At 42.6% G+C, this 13,487-nt stretch overlaps 1 protein-coding gene across 8 annotated transcripts in view; it reads left to right on the forward strand.

The window, feature by feature from the left end:
- The window catches only part of LOC126191207 (protein grainyhead-like), a 324,436-nt gene that overhangs the window by 152,122 nt on the left and 158,827 nt on the right, over positions 1-13,487 (forward strand). The gene's annotated exons all lie outside the window — the stretch shown is intronic.

Genomic DNA, 13,487 nt, shown 5'->3' on the forward strand with positions numbered 1-13,487 from the left:
CTAGGACTTGTAGAGGGGTGTGAGTACTTAACATTTTGAATAGGAACCCACGTCCGGCAACATACCGTTTCCGTTCTACGACAGCTTCAGTTCAGGTGTTTAACTCTTACAAGCCCTAAATAACAAATTATCGCCAGTTCGTATTTTTTTGTGATCCCTCCAAGGCATTTGACTATGTGGATCATGTCACACTCCTAGAAAAACTCAGGTTTTGTGGAACTGAAGGCTATGCACACATCTGGTTTGAATCATACTTAATGAACAGAAAGCTAAAAGTTGTCTTGAATAGCGAAAATAATGTTGAGAGGGTGGTAAATTCTAGTGAAAGGGAGTCCCACAGGGTTCAATTTTCTGTCCTCTGCTGTTCCTTATTCATGTGAATAACCTCTCACTTAACGTTCAGCAAGCGGAACTAGTGCTTTATGCAGATGATTGTGTCATAATAACCTCCATTCCAGAAAAAACAGCTGAAGATATTGTTAAGGATGTCTTTCAAAGAATTAAGTGGTTCTCAGAAAATGGACTCTCCCTTAATTTTGAAAAAAACTCACTATATCCAGTTCTGTACACCGAATAGTCATACCGACAATTGATGTAGCATATGAACAGGGCTCAGTTAACAGGGCAAATTTCTCCAAATTTTTGGGTGTTCACATTGACGACAACTTGAACTGGAAGAAGCATATTACTGAGCTTCTCAAACAAATAAGTTTAGCTTCTTCCGCTCTTCGTATAATCGCTAGTCTTGGTAATAAACACATCAGCCTCCTAACGTACTTTGCGTATTTCCATTCAATAACGTCTTATGGAATAGTTTTCTGGGGTAACTCACCACTTAGACATAAAGTATTGATTGCACAAAAGAGAGCAGTGCTGTTCACCCAAGGACGTCATGCAGGCACCTTTTCAAAGAGTTAGGTATTTTAACTGCACCATCAGAGTACATATATTCGCTAATGAAATTCGTTACAAATAATCCGTCTCAATTCGCGAAGAACAGTGATGTTCATACATACAACACTAGAGGAAAAAATGACCTATCCGTCACTGAAGCTGTCAGTTGTTCAAAAATCTTTGATCATTTGCCCAACAACGCAAAATGTCTGGCAAGTAGCAGATCTAGTTTTACATCTAGCTTAAAATCATTTGTTTTGGACAACTGCTTGTACTTCATGGACGAGTTTCTGTTTCAGAAATGGTACCTCTAAATGTAGTTGCATGTGTAGAACTAAAAATTTCAGTAATATTAATATAAGCACTATTCATGTGTTTATATATATCTTGCAAACTGACCTGTTTTACATCATATCGATAAAATAATCTGGAAAATGATTTATGGAACATGACACAACTAAAACTAAACTAATTAAACTCATCCACTTCTGCTCCAGGAATTTGCAATAGGCGTGACACGGTACAATTACTAGGTAACAGTTAGAAAATAAATATAACGAAACATCCATTTACCACTTAAGCACATTTATTTCTATTAACACTTAAACATTACGTGTTTACATTATCGTAAAGCAAAACAGAACCCAGCACAATATACTTACGGAACAATACTCGTGCATTACAACAGCGACTCGATGTAGCGACCACCAGCGACAGTGTACCTACGAAGCTTGTTCTGGTGCGCACTCTCCATCCCACCTGGTGTCTCTAGAGTTTCTGGTGCAGCGGTCAGAACTCGAACCAATTTGCGTGTCTTGAGTTACGCTGCCTCGAGACATATACCCAAGTTTCTAACGGTAAAGCTTTAGCTGTCTCACTGTGCCGAACCTTTAGTTTAAGCTTATGCCTGTTAACCATTAGAGCATGGCAGCATTTTAGATTTTTAAATTCGATTAATTATTCTACGAAATAAAATTTTTGTTGCTCGTGGGAGCTGTTAGATAGGCAACCTGTCACTGGCATTGTGTACCGGGTTAGCCTTTTACTGATACACAAGGTGTTAAAAAACTAGTGTCTAATATTTTCAGAGGTGATATTATCCACAAAAACACGGAAAAACTGCAATAAACATCGGCTCTGATATACATACCTTAATTCTATGACCACTTGTTTAATTCAACAGATGTTTCATAGTAGCGAAGATGAATATGTGCCCATAGCTCTTAACATACTCATTTTATAGCCGATCTTCTTGTTTAGTCCATACTACTTCCTCCCAAAATGTGGAAGGCAAGATCTTTCAGGTGAAGTGCTGTGTCTGACAGTAGCGAAGATGAAGTGCTCGTAAGTCTTTAGGTATACATTGTAGAGACCATGTTTATTGGACTCGTATTTGTTTTGGTGGATACTACCACCCTCAAAACATTCGACGCTTTAACACCCTGTAGATCTTTTCTGGATACTGGTGACCACCATAGTTATATGTGAAGTCCATGTCCTTAAGTTTCGAAGCCAAGATATTCTTCTTTACCGTTCTTCTCTACCAGATACCTTTCCTTCAAAAATGTTTTGAAGCAGTTTATACGTATTTCCTAATTAGGTGGTCGAGATAATGCTGTTTTCTGCATTTTATTGTGTTTGGGACTACTTCTTTCTTCATTTTGCGGAGAACGAGTTTATTTGGAATTTTTTCTGCCCGTGGCACTCGTCTATACAGCCACATCTTCAGTCAATTGCCTGTCTTCTCGGTGAAATTCCAAGTCTCATCTCCAAAAAAAAAGGATGGGAAATATGTAGCAACGTATAAATCTTAATTTTGTTTCGATTGACAGATGATAGCTCTCGAAAACATTGGCCATTTTACAAAACACGGATATGGCTTTCTCAATACGGAGCTTAATTTCTTCCGAGACATCCCACTTGGTTTTAATGTTAGCTCCCATATATCAGTACTTGTTTAGTTGTTCTATAAGTTTACCATTAATATTAGATGACAGTTTGGTACGTCTTCTTGCTGATGATTATTTAGTTTTGCTCCTTCTGTTGGGTGGAATTCATTTCGTTATCTTCTTAGGCCTCCTGTTCTCACCTAAACTGCACACATGACCAAATCTTCTCAGTCGTTTTGCTTCGATTATATCCACTTCAGCGGTGTCCGGTTTCATTCTCTTATGTAGTGTCAACTTTCAGCAACACCTCCAAAACACTCATCTCCATTGAGAATACGTTCTTAAAAATTCTATTAGTTATTTCCCATGTTTCTGTTCCATGCGTTACTATAATTCCTACAATAGTTCTGGATATCTTAATCTTCGTTTTGATCTCATGTGCGTACTCCGTAAAACTCCACTTAATAATTTCGTTGCTTGCCTGCCTTAGCCAGTGCGCTCCTGTATTCTGCTCTGTTTTTATGTGGAGGTATTTTATTACTTTCAATTGTTAGTTAGTGCCCCTATAATTTTTCACACTGAGCACGATTCGTTTTCATCGAAACTAATAACTGCTCGTGTTTTCTTTCTTTGACTGTTTGACATGTGAGCAGCACTGATAATAGAACATTTTACGATCCTGAGACCTTCGTTTCTCCAACGTAACGGGTCTGACAAAGAAATGAAAACGAGACTGCTCGCATGACTTGTCCAACATATTAATGAGAAACTGTTTCTCCATTTCGGATCCTAATCTTAAGACCTCAAAAGTTTCATGGAATTCCATCAACTCATTTTCGGAGGACGAGCAGTTACTAAAGATACGTTGTTGTGCATACAGACTCCCCAGCTTGTGAGAAATCTGGGACGCTGCTCACTAAAGAATTAAAGAAGTAGATGGACCATAAGGATCTGAAACATATTATTCCATTGCTCTATATTTTCTTTTCTCTGCGACATCGCTCTGGTTGTCTCCGCTTTTAATTACGTCCTCCTTTTTTCCTAGTAATCTAGATCTTACTAATGTTACAGAACTGCGTATCAAGCAATCTGGCTTCCTTTAATGAACCACTTCTTCGCTTCTATCGGCAGAAGTCTACTGAAATGATCTATCTACATCGAATTTGTCTATCACTTTGAAATGTAACCTTTGGCTTTTGTCCGTTAAGGTAATGAGTTATTGTTGTGTAAATCTATCTGTACCTGGTATTGTGTTTTCATGCTTTTCTGTTCTCTAACGCTATAACATATTTTTCTTATCCATTGTTCTTCATATTTAATGGCCGTAAATTTCCCTTTCCCGTATCATTTAACCACTGTTCAGTAACTCTGCAGCTCGCATCAGCATCTTCTCCTACAATATATGAATCGTCACATTCGTTCAGAGCATGTTCACTGCTTCAGTGAGACAGCGTAAATATTTACAGTCTCGAAGCATGTAGCCACGTGTCAGATGAGGGGAAAGAAATGTAAGACCAACTGTACGAGACGGGCTGCATCAGGAAATTCCCATCGTACAACTTTTCCTTGGCGCGTAATGTAATAACCGAGTACGGTGTTTATCCTAACGCCCCGAGAGAAAAAGTCATTGTCTGCGTTATTTCTTTTTTTTTTTCTCTCTCGCTTCATCCACACTGTCAACGTTACGTTCCCCGCTGAAAATGTGAAAAATAGATGCAAGGAAAAGTTTTAACACACTACACTATCACGACAAAACAGTTAAGATTTTGATAGTTATCGTTTCATTGGATAATACGCCGTTGCAGTTACTGCAATAGTCACAGTTAATTGTACCTTGCAACATGGAAAAATTCACATGAATGAGAAGGACAAGTTTTTGTGAACTGATGTGCTTATCCCAGAGAAGAGCCCAATATATACAAGTGTTTGCGTACTTTATCTGGTTACCTTGATTGGTCTTTTTCCCCGGAATATCAGGAAATTGACAGAAAAATCTTACTCATCCTGAATAGTATATCACAAGGCGTACACATCATAACGCTAGGAAGTATTGAACATTACAAAGAAACTATTGATGTAAGAAGGGGGATCATGAAAAAAGGCAGGAGACCAGCTTGGTCATTCAGTGTACCGGAAACCAACACACACTGATCGGAACTTGAACGCCAATAGTTTCCACCACCCTGTACACAAGAAAGGGGTCCTGAACACGTTGGTTCATAGAGCCAAGATTATCTCTGACGACGACCACCTACAGTCTGAATTGCAGAACTTACAACGTGTTTTCGGGGAAAATGCATGCGGCAAAAGAGACATCGCAAACGCTTTCAAGGCCCGCCGACGAAAGACGCCTGGTGAATCAGTAGAAGAGGCCAAACGGACTACATTCCTGCCATACTGGGGAGCAACTAGCGGGAAGTTAGGACGGCTGCTGTAGAAACATGGGCTACGACCAGTGTTCCGGCCCGCCCCCCAATATACGAGATATGTTGCGCCCTGTTAAAAACGACATTGCTCTTAGAGCGTCCGGCGTGTGTGGTGTACCCTGTGAATGTGGCAGCATGTATATCGGACAAACAATTCGCACGGCTGCGGGGCGTTGTACTGAGCACAAGTGCCATATAAAACGAAGGGAGCTTGACAAGTCGACCATAGCTGAGCATTGCGTAGAAAACGGACATAAAATACAGTTCGAAAATAAAAAAGTGTTGGCTCATGCATCTACATATTGGGACTCCGTTATAAAGGAAGCGGCAGAGATTCGTTTAAACAATAACAATTTCGACAGTGACCAGGGGTAAACACTCAGCAGGGCGTGGGGGCGGGCTTTGGACAGATGCGCGACGCTGGAGCGGCAGTTTCCACCGTGGCGCCTACCCCTGGCGCCACCTGACGTCACCGGTGCTGCCACGGGCAATAGCTCCGCCAGCTGCCCGGGTCGACTTACGCGCGCGCGCCACATTGGGTCTATCTGATTGGCTGCTGATGATGTCGTCATCATGTCTATATAAGCGAGAAACCGTAGCAGCCCCGGCAGTCAGTGAACTCCTGAAGGCGATGGAAGAGATGGTCCTCGAAAGCTCGAGGATTTTATTCGAATTGACGCGACTTGAAAACGGAGAACGTTTTATTGAAAAAAAAAATTCTCGCCAACCTTCAATTACTGTGCCTACACTTAACAGCTTGTTTTCGACTTTATTTTGCCAGTATCAGAGACTAGCTCTGCCGCGTGCTTTTCAGGGTAATTATCCGTCATAAAGTGTGCGTAATGGCTGTGCAGTCACTCGCGTAAATTACATTTCTTAGTAAGCCGCCAGGAAAAAGACGGGCATTCTCGGTGCAAAACGCGCATCGACCCACACAGCATCTGAGCTTACAAAAAGAGACATCTGTTAGAGTTCATTACCGCGCCTTTCGTATTCATTATCAGGTTTCGGTGTAGTCTAACGTGAAGCTTGTCATTAGAAATAAAGGTGGTACGCCGTACTAGAGTTCCTATTTATCAGATTTACATTTCGCGAAACATGTCAATAAATATCTTCAATATATTGCATCTTACGTTTCATATTTTCTGTTTGTTCACACTGCAAATGAGTTGGTCGTATGGTGGCTATGCGGCATGATACCTACCAGGAACCCAGTATTCCACATACGTCGCTGCGTAAAGTACCTGTTGCGCAGCTGGATACATCCCACGTAACAGTGCACGCCAGGAAAATTACCTCAAGTACACTGCGTTACTCACACCATCATGTTTTCCGAAGCTCATTACATTGCCCAAGGTCTGGTTAATCCATTGTTCTTGCTGCGAAGGAACGATGGAAATGATGATACGCTCAACAATTTCTTGGATTTGGCGCGATTCAGTTTCTTGCTTCTTTTTACGGATGAAAATGACTTATTAGTTGGCGTTGTCCTTAGAATTAGCCTCAGAACTATGCCAGGATCAGTGTCACACATTTCTTTACAGCAACTCAGTGTCCCAGCATCAAATTCGTAGAATTAGCTTTAAACCCCTGACGTCAGCACGTGAGAAGTTTTTTTCTTCCTATAAGATTCTATACGGCCTACCATGATTCCTCTCCTGAGCCAGTCTCTTCATCGCAGAGTAGCATTTCTGCTCAACGTCCGTAATTATTCCTGAATATATTACAATCTTAGTATTCCCCAACAAGTTTCGTCCGCTAGAGCGCTTACTAATACCATGGAAGTTATACCCTGATGTCTTTATACCTGTCCAATCATCCTGTCCCTTTTTCTGCTTAGTAATTTACGCATATTCTCATCCGGGCCGATTCCGCAGACAACGACTTCAATTTCTTAATCGCATCAGTCCACTTACTTTCTAGTATTCTTTTGCAGCACCACATCTCAAACGTATCGATTATCGTCTTTTCTGTTTTTCCACGCAAAGCTGTGCTCCAGACGTACATTCTAAGAAATTCCTGTCTGAAACGAAATCCTGTGTGTCATGCTGCTAACGTTGAAGAATGTTCGCATGGCCTGTAATCGCTCCATACGACCTCCTTGTTTCTTCTGTTAAGCGTTATTTTGCTTCACTTCGTCTATTAAGTAGTCCCAATTTCAATAATAAGTTTGGGCTAATTTCATTTCCGCTGCCCCTCAGTACTCTAATTTTTCTGCATATTTGAAATCTATATTCCTTCAGTAGACCGCCTGTTAAAATTCAACAGTTCCTGTAATTCTGTCTCATTTTCACAGGCGACATCACTGTCGTCAGCGAATCTTCTCTTTCAGATCGTTTCACCTTAAACTTGACTACAATTTCCGAACCTTTTCTTTTTTAAATTTCCTTCTTTACCCATACTCACTACTCTTCCCAGCATGTCCGGACGAACCGAAGTCGAGTCATTGCCTCATTCTTTAGCCTTTTCCATCGTTTTCTGCCTGCAGCTTTGTTCTCGTGAGCTCCCAGGGCGTTGAAATCTTTCGTGACTCTATCCTGTCACCTCAGCTTTCGTCTGGCAAGGGCTATCCTTTCTTATAGCTTTCCTTCTTGCACTTATTCCAGTCTTTCAATTCTCTTGGTCCTTTTTGTACCTATCACATCCGGCTGAATGTGCAGTGAATAAGTTTCCGAGTTTTCTTCTCCTGAAACTGTCATGCACAAACACAGTCCAGAAACGTTTCTTAACGCCTTATTTTCAAAGTTAATAACTCTTCTCTGCATATCCTTGCTTCGTGATCGTGTCTCGTATAATTTTCTTGTAAGTGCAGAATTTTCATATTGTGCACGGGTATGATACGCGAGTTGGTGTGGCAATAATTATTAAAAGAAAGGCGGTATTCGCTGCGGGGAGGACAGTCTATGGAGTTTCGACGTTACTGTTAGCAATTCGCCATTGAAAAGTTAATTCACTGCAAACATGCAACTCTTTGCAGGCATTACACTCATTAGCTGTTCCTCCATATTATTGGATTGCTTGTCAATGGAGTACCGTCTTACTTCTGCGACAGAATTCGTGATTTCATGTCAAAAAGGTCACGGTAACTGATAGAAAGTCATAGACTAAAATAGAAGTGATATAAAAGTGTTATAATATAATATAATATAAAGTGTTATAGGTCCTCTGCTGTTCCTAACCTATATAAATGATTTAGGAGCCAATCTGAGCAGTCCTCTTAAATTGCTCGTAGATTATGTTGTCATTTACCATCACGTAAAGTCATGAGAATTTGCAAAACGAGATAGACAAGGTATCGGTATGGCGTGAAACCTGGCAGTTGACCCCAAATATTGAAAAGTATGAGATCATCCGTTACATTTCAGTCACACGATAAATCACACATATCTCAAGGCTGTCAATCCAACTAAACACCTAGTGATTAGAATTAAGAATAACTTAAATTGGAACGATCACACAGGTAAAATTGTGGTGCTTCATTGAATCTTTATTGGTAGAACACTTAGAAGACGCAGCAGCTCCACTAAAGAAACTGCCTATACCGCGCTTGTCCGTCCTTTTCTGTAGTATTGGTGTGCGGTACCGAATCCTTACGAGACAGGATTGACGGAGTGCATAGAAAAAGTTCGAATAAGTGTAGCTCGTTTCGCATTATCGCGAAATAGGGCAGTGAGTGACACGGATATGATACGCGAGTTGGTGTGGCAATAATTATTATAACAAAGACGGTATTCGCTGCGGAGAGAACTTTTCACGAAATTTAAATCACCAACTTTATGCTCCGAATGCGAAAATATTTTGTTGACGGCCACCTACACAGGAAGGAAAGACGTTGCAATAAAATAATAGGGATCAGAGCTCGCACGGAAAGATTTAAGTGTTCCTTTCTTCCGAGAGTTGTTAATGATTGGAATGGTAGAGAAATAGTATGAAAGTAGTTCGATGAGCAAGACACTCCAGTGTGCACTGGATAGTGGTCGTGTAAGTGTAGATGATATTCCAGTTAAGACTGCTCCCTAAGTATTTGCGCCGGCCGGTGTGGCCGAGCGGTTATAGGCGCTTCAGTCCGGAACCGCGCTGCTGCTACGGTCGCAGGTTCGAATGCTGCCTCGGGCATGGATGTGTGTGATGTCCTTAGGTTAGTTCGGTTTAAGCAGTTCTAAGTCTAGGGGACTGATGACCTAAGATGTTAAGTCCCATACTGCTCAGAGCCATTTGAACCCTAAGTATTTGAAAGCCCTAGAGTTCTTAACTGCATGCTCCTAATCTCCCTTGTTAGTACCATTCTCTCATCGATGATCTTCAGAATCCTTCTCTATTAACGCTCTAGCTGTCATTTTTAGTTCGTTTTCCTCCTGTTCTATAAGAATATTGCTCATATAACGGCGATGAAGTCCAAAACTGCCGTAAAACGTAACGACTACAGAGATTTACAGCCTCCAGTCGGAAACGATCACGCAGGCAGATGCAAACAGGCTTGACCACAAGCTCCCGTGGCGCTAGTGTGTGTACACGACACTAAGCAGTCGGGCTCCGGCCTTGGTCGCGCTGTCAGTGTTTTGGGTCATTGCGCCGCTGACTGTGCGCTCCGGTGGCAGAACGGGTTGTGCGGCTGTATTGTCACGCGGCGACCTTGCTGCCAGTAGCCGTGTGGAATGTGAGCCAGTCGCACCACGTGGACCGGCCGGCGCTACACGCGACCCAGCACCCGTCGTCTCCGAAACTGGCTCCACTCCTGCCGCTGTAGGTAACCTAGTCAGCACTCGGCGAAACAACTGGGTTTTTGGTTGGTTGGTCGACTCTGAGGACGGGACCAAACAGCAAGCTCATCGGTCCCATCGTATTAGGGAACGATGGGGAAGGAAGTCGGCCGTGCCCTTTCACAGGAACCAACGCAGCATTTACCTGAAGCGATTGAGGGAAATCACGGAAAATGTAGATGGCTGGACGCGGGTTTTAACAGTCGTCCTCCCGAATGCGAGTCCAGTGTGCTAACCACAGCGTCACCTCCCCTCGGTACGGCGTTTTTCGGAGCAATAGCCATTATTTGTCAAAACTTCAGCTTTCGTGCAAATGATTCCGCACATCCATATCTATGCTCAGCAGGCTACGGTGTATGGTGGAGGATACATGATGTACCACTCACTCCCCCCTTCCTCCCACCCCATCTCAATTTCTGCTCCTGTCGCGGTGGAATGTTGTGACTTGTCCGTGTCAGTTATTAACTGCAGTGTCTAGAATTCCACCTCCTAACACAATGCCTTTTATTAATAATGCTAACTGTATAAAAGATTAATCATCCCTTCGCCGGCCGCGGTGGACGAGTAGTTCTAGGTGCGAAGTCCGGAACCGCGCGACTGCTACGGTCGCAGGTTCGAATCCTGCCTCGGGCATGGATCTGTGTGATGTTCTTAGGTTAGTTAGGTTTAAGTAGTTCTGAGTCCTAGGGGACTGATGACCCCAGATGTTAAGTCCCATAGTGCTCAGAACCATTTGAACCATCCCATCTTCAGGCATCTGGAAGCTTAGTGGAAGAAGCCCGTTCACCGAGTATGCTACATCTACATCTACATTTATACTCCGCAAGCCACCCAAAGGTGCGTGGCGGAGGGCACTTTACGTGCCACTGTCATTACCTCCCTTTCCTCTTCCAGTCGCGTACGATTCGCGGGAAGAACGACTGCCAGAAAGCCTCCATGCGCGCTCGAATCTCTCTGATTTTATATTCGTGATCTCCTCGGGAGGTATATGTAGGGGGAAGCAATATATTCGATACCTCATCCAGAAACGCACCCTCTCGAAACCTGGACAGCAAGCTACACCGCGATGCAGAGCGCCTCTCTTGCAGAGTCTGACACTCTCCGTAACGCTATCACGTTTACCAGATAACCCTGTGACGAAACGCACTGCTTTTCTCTGGATCTTCTCTGCGGTTCTCGGTGTAATAGACTGTAGGAAATCGATTTAGAAGTGGCGAACAGACGAAAATTGTTGAAGTGGAATGTTTTACGTGGTTCGTAGCGAGCCGTTGTCAAAATACAAAAAGGAACGTAGGCTTTTGAATCTGATATACGAAATACGTGGCAAAAATCCCAAAGAACAATATTTGAGTATAGAAGAAAGAGGTAGAATCTCTGAAAGCAGTTGCGAATCTTTTTTTTTTTATTTTTCATCTACATGACGAATGGCGTTAATGTGCGCAGTATTATAGATTCAAGGAGGCGTGAATGATATAGGAGGCTGCACTAACTCTGCCGTGAACCGCAAGGAATTTCCGTAATGGTACGTTTCTTTCTCCGGCGTCGTTCCTTTGTAACAACTGTCTCGCTGACCGTTTAAGCGCGGGTAGCAGCTTTAACAGCGAGCGGTGATGGGCCATAACAAACGACAAAGGAGAAGTCCTGCCGAGATGGCGTGCGACTCATTGAGAGCGGCCGGGAGGTGACCACGAGCGATCTGTGATTGGCGGCTCGTAACGCTGTCGGTAACAAATGCTCGCGAGTGTAAACACGCTTTTTTTACGAGCGACGCCTTGAAGAAGGGACGGATATTACGGCCGAGTTTAAAGTCGTCGCGCCAGCTTAAGTCTTCCCAGATGTGCATGACGTGCCGGCTGGCGTCAGCAAAAACGGCGAATGGGAGCCGTTGGAGGCCGCCTTTCTCCTGGTCGGCTCAAGCTTCTAGTTTTTATCTCCTTTGCATATTTTCTGCGTGTATCCTTTTACATGCTAGGTCTGCCGCGACATAACTTATTATTTTGGGAGTCGCAGAGGAAGTTTTGTACGCAAATAATGTATACATATAACATTCCGGTTTCTCACTGTGACAAACAGATGTTTCCTCGTTTACTTCTTAGACACCATCAAAAGACACCACTAGCTATTTATTCTTAACTTCCTGCATTCCTCGCCAAAACTGTTAGAGATAAATGTGTTTAAAAAGCATAAATCGTTGAAACACGCAAGTCCAGCTTCCTTCTCTCACGCTCAGTTCGTATAATCACATTCATTCATCGTTAATAGAAAACAGAGAACACATGCTTCTATTCTGAAAACTGTTGACGAAACATCTCGACTAGAAATGCGAAAGGTAAAGGGAAAGTTAAAGTGTGTGGAGCTAGTCATTTATGAAAGCAAGCATGTAGGAATATCGCGGAAATGAATTAATGCAGAGAGGAAAACAATTAAATAGCAAAATCGCTTTTAAATAAAGAAGGGAGATAATTGTAAACAGGTGACTTAGTTATGAAAATAGTAATTGCTCCTAAATCAATTACTGAATTTCAAAGAAAAAAATACGTGCGTATTGCATTTTTGGCCGGGATACCCCTACCGGGGTGTTCGGCCGTGTGGTGAAAGTCTTTCTATTTGACGCCACTGGCGTGCCGATGACGATGAAATAATGAACTGATGATGATGATACCCAGTCCGGAGAGGAGAAAACCCCCAGGGAATCGAACCTGGGGCATCGCGACCGAGAGTCAGCTAATCACAAGACCATGAGCTGATGACGGATTTCGTAGAATGGAACATGATTGAATTCATGTTTTGATATCTATGACACTAGCAGCTGAAATTACTTTTTATATCCAGATCCATAGTCCGCAAACCATTTTATGGCGTGTGGTGGAGGGTACTTCTGTTACACAATATCTCTTTCTTTCTTTCTTTCTTTCTTTTCTTTCTTTCTTTCTTTCTCTTATCTTCCCTTCCCTTCCCTTCCCTTGCCCCACCCTCCTCCCCCTTCACAGTTTCCAGTTTCTTTCGCGAATGGCACGTGGGAGGATTGCGTACTAGCTCTAATTTCTCAGATTTTCTCACTTTGATCATTTCCTGAGGCGTTTGCGAGAGGAAGTAATATCTTGTCCGACTCCTCATTGCGCCTGCCACAGGCAACTGTTGAGCATAATGCTCTCCCGCCGACCAAATGATAGCGTGATGAAACGCGCCGCGCTTCGTTGGATCAGTTTTGATACCTCTGTAATTAATAAAGCTGTGGCAAGAGACCATGCGTTGTACAGTTCATTTGAAAACAAAAATATGACACTTTAAATGGTTACGTAAATTTTAGACGAACGCCTTCGTTGAAACGTTTTATACAAAAGTATAAGGGACAGTCAAATGTAAACGAGGCAGGTGGAAAAAAGCAAATAAGCTGTTTATTATTTCAAAAGTAACTGCTGTAACTGTTAATACATTACCTCACTGTGAGACAAGACGGTAATTGCCTTCACGGAAAAAATCTGCTGTTGCTTACGGAATCACGGTTGTACACAGGC

The sequence above is a fragment of the Schistocerca cancellata genome, chromosome 6, assembly GCF_023864275.1.
Source record: "Schistocerca cancellata isolate TAMUIC-IGC-003103 chromosome 6, iqSchCanc2.1, whole genome shotgun sequence".
Taxonomy (NCBI): Eukaryota; Metazoa; Arthropoda; class Insecta; order Orthoptera; family Acrididae; genus Schistocerca; species Schistocerca cancellata.